Below are 4,385 nucleotides of genomic sequence, written 5' to 3' on the forward strand. Positions count from 1 at the left end.
TTTCAGCTTTTTAAAAGCTCAGAGTTCCCGCTGAGCCCGGTGACATCATCACCCCTCCGACCACAGCCACTTCTACATTTTCCCTTTGCTCTCTGCTTCTTCTTCTCCTCCTCCTCCTCCTTCCCCACGCTCAGCAGCTCCTCTGAGGAATGTTCTGCATCAAAAAGGTGTCACCAAGATGGGTTTGAAGGGCCAAAGGTGGAACCTGCCTCTCCTGGGATTTTCACCACAAACTCGGGGCAAAAGGCTGGGCAGCAGCAAAGGCTCTTTCAGGAAGGTTTTGACCTCTCGTGGCACTGAGGATGGTTTTTGCTCACGTTCTGCTGCTCTGGGTGCCACAAACTCTGGTTTTCACCCAGCCAAAGCAGCCCCCAGGCCGTGCCAGCCTGGCCCTTTAAATGTGCAGCCCTTCTAAACCCCAGAGCTGGAGTGTTTGCTCCTGCCTTGTGAGAATCTCAACTCCCTGGGGCCACTAAATTTGAACTTGTGAGGAAACACCTGTAAACACTTCAAGCCCCATTAAGCCAGGGCGTCCTTCATTTAAAAAAGAAACCCCCTTTTTTTTGTTTTGTTTTTTTCCTGTTTTGTTTTTATCAAAATACAACTCTTCCTACCCAGGGAGAAGCAGCCCTTCCAAAAGAGCCTGCAAAGCTGGAGGAAGGCCACGGGAGCCTGGAGAACTTCTTGGCATTAATGACACCATGAACACAACCCTCTTCTCCCTAAAAATCAGCTCCCTGGGACCAATTTCACAATTAACATTGATTTTGGAGCTTCATTCCCAGAGAAATATTTGTTGGAGTTGCACAGTCAGGTCAGGCTCTTGGCATTTCCACCTTGCTGTTCAGTTTTTAAATCATTCCCAAAAATTTGCTCTCCCAAATTTCCCTTCCCATAAAAAGAGCAAGACAGGGTCTGGTGGGGTTTTTGGCTGAAGGAATTTGATGTTTCCAGGTGTTTCAGGCAGCTCTGGGGAGCAGATCCCTTCTGTGAACCACCCCACCACACACCAAACTGCATTTACACAGATTAATCAGATGAACACTCAATTGCACCCACTCTACTTCAAAGTCTTGTCCAAAACCCAACCAAGAAGCAAACCCCAGAGCAAGTGGAGTGGAAAGAATGGAGGGATGTGCACGTCTGCCCTCCAGGCAGCCCCGAGCTGCTCGGGCACCAGGGCATTGTTCAGGCACGTTTTGCATATCTGAATTATTGCTGAGCACCAGCCCCGGCAGGCTGGGACATCCTCCCTGCTGCTGAAGTGCTTACTAACAGCTGAGACTGCAAAACCAGACAGCCAGGCTGGGCCTCAGCTCCCAGCACAGCCAGGAAAACCTTGAGCTTGGTTCCTCTGGCATTTCAGCCACTCCAGGGCACAGAGGAGCCGTGGGCTCTCCTACCTGTGAGATTTCCACGTTGTGTTTCTCCCCAGCCTAAGGAAACTCCGTTCCAGAAAGCTCCTGCACGTGTAAAATTAAGATAATGCAGCAGCACAATCTCCTCCCCTCCTGGCAAATTCAAGCTGCAAGCCAGGGCCCTGAAGGGCAGGGCAGTGCCAGGGAGCACTGGGGGCACTTCTGGAGCTTGGCTGGAGCAAAACTTAGGGGGGTTTGAAGTGTTCTCTGCTGGAATTTCCTTGTGGAAAGCCCTGGATTCGGGCAGCCCAGAGCTACTGGGACAGAGCAAAGCCCAGGATGGAAGCCTTAGCACAGATGCAAGAACATCTTTGTCCCCCTTTCCTTTTGCTTTTCCTGTTCCCTGGCTGCATTAGAGATTTCAGTGAAATCCTCTGTGCTTGTTGGAGGGCTTGTGTGGGGAGGAGGATCTCGGAGGCAGAGTTTGTCAGTGCTGAGCTCTGTGTGCCTGCAACACTCACTGCAAGGAGCACAAGGCACTCACCAGCCAGCAGGGTCTGGCCAGGCAGAACTGCTCCCTCTCACACTGCTCCACTGCCACCCACATGTTCCATGAACAATCCTTTCCTTGGGATTTGTTCCTCCTGGACGCTGAGAGGGCTCAGGAACAAACTGCAAACAATTCTTCTCTGCTGCTGTGGGTGCAGCAGGTGGGGCTGGGATTGGTCTCTGGGGTTGTTTCTGATCAATGGCCAATCCCAGCCCAGCTGTCCAGACTGGCTGGGGCACAGACAAACCTTTGTCATTCATTCCTTTGCTATTCCCAGCCAGCCTTCTGCTGGAACCCTTCCTTCTGCTCTTTTAGTGTAGTTTTAATGTCATAGATATCATAAAATAATAAATCAAACCTTCTGAACATGGAGTGACCTTTCTCATCTCTTCCCTCACCCTGGGACCCCAGTGAACACTGTCACAGCCCATTTATTGCTTTTTCTATTTTCCAGATCCCTTTCTTTTCCTCCTGGCTGGCCAGAGCCTGAGTTCCAGGGCTGGGGCAGGACTCTGGGCTGGTTTTCCCCCCTCAGTCTCACCTGGGCTCTGCAGAGCAGCAGCAGCACACCTGGGCTTTGCACACTGGCTCTGAGTGCAGCACAACTGGCTCTTCAGAGCCCAGAGCAAATACACAGACTCATAGCAAAAGAATCTATATCAGCTTATCATCCTGCCCTTAACTGGGCTTTAACTCAGCTTAGAAAAGCTGTGGCTAACATTCAATAACTCAGGATTAAACCGGTTTTCAGAGCTTTACATCGATACTTTAAAAATCCAGAGCCAGGCAGATAAAGTCTTATTGTAATAAACACCTCAAATGAGGAAGTTGCAGAAAAGGGGCATGTTTTCCTCAGATAAAACTGTTTTGGTGGCTGATAATCCTCCATTTCCATATTTTACACATGGTTTCTAGATTAACTTTTGAAGTGCTTAACAAAGAATCGCTCTCCCAAAAGTAACTTCAATTGTGCATTAAGATATGAAGGGCCACATCACCTCATACCAAGCAAAGGAAAAACAGGAATTTTTCCTCCTCTAATGCACTTTATAAATGCAATTTAGTTAAGCACCATTTATTGACGAGGTGCAAAGGAAGAGACAAAAGCAGAGAGAAAGATCAAAACCATCATTTTTGCCTCTTCCCCTGAAAAGTCTGCAATTCATGATTCAGGTTTGTAAATGTGAAGGTGAATGATTCTAAACTACCAGCTTTAGGTCTATAAATAAGTCTGGAGCCTCAAAACTCTTGCAGCCCATCCATCCTTCCCTTTTTTCCATGGCAAACCCTCCCTCCTGCCCCTCTCTCTCCTCAGCACAGCAGTGCAGATGGAGGGTGAAGTCATGGAGAAAAAGCAGATTTCTGGTGATCTTGCAGCCAGGCTCTCTGCAGAAAACGTGTTTATTCTCTGAGCTGATGCTGCTCTGAAGGGGAACTAAAACCAAGAGCTGGCCCTGCTGGGTCTGGTCTGGCCCTGCAGGAATTTTGAGTGACAAACAGAAATATCCCAGTGATTTTCTGTCAGTCTGAGCTTTAATTCACCTCTCTGATGCTGTCTCACCAGCCCAGCTCCAGGGAATCTGTGATTTTCTCCCCAAGGTGGATTAATGCTGTTGACAGAAGTGTTGGGTTCTGTTGTTGTTGTGGGGCGTGGGGTTTATTCTCCTTTGTTTTTGAGCAAGTCAATATTAACATTTCAATCCTCCTGAGAGGTAGGAGTACACGAGGAGTAGTTTGGTATTTCAGAGAGCTTTGTGGTCTGCACGCACAAACATTTACCTTTGAGAGCACAAAAGCTAAATTGATCTTTGGATGGGTTTAGAGGACAGCCATGCCTAGAGCAGGTTCTCATAGTCCCTTCCTAATCAAGAGAGAGAATGGAGGAAATGGAAATCTGAGTCACATTTAAGGCAACCAAATCTGACGTGAGACTGGGAAGGATTTGTTATTTCAGATCACAAATTCTACAATCTGTGTCTTTACTTTGTAGCTTGATATTGAAAGGGAAAATCTTGCAGGGAGCCAGCCAGAGGCAGAGCTCAGAGAGGCTGGGTGTGCTCCACGTAAATCCCTGATTCAGGAACATCCCTGTGCCCTGCTGGATTCCCAAAACCCAAATCCCACCCCTCAGCTCTCCTGGCAGGACTCAGAGTGGGGCTGAACCACTCTGGAGCTGAGGAGATCAGACAGCAAAACTGCTGTGCTCAAAGTCACCCCAGAAATCTGTCCCAGGGCCAGGAGCCTTGTGAGCCAGGTCCTGCTGATCCTGAGCTTCCCAAGAGGAGCTTCACCCTTTTCCCAGCCCCACAATCAACATCAAAACCAGCATGCTGCAACAAACTCAATTTTGTTGGGTTTTTTTTCCCTTCTTCTTGTTTCGTTTTTTGATATCGATATCAGGCTCACACCTCCCACTGCACCCTCTGCAAGGAGCTCTGATTCATTCCTCAGCTCTGATAAGGAACAAATGATGCAGC

Source organism: Serinus canaria, chromosome 24 (assembly GCF_022539315.1).
Source record: "Serinus canaria isolate serCan28SL12 chromosome 24, serCan2020, whole genome shotgun sequence".
Taxonomy (NCBI): Eukaryota; Metazoa; Chordata; class Aves; order Passeriformes; family Fringillidae; genus Serinus; species Serinus canaria.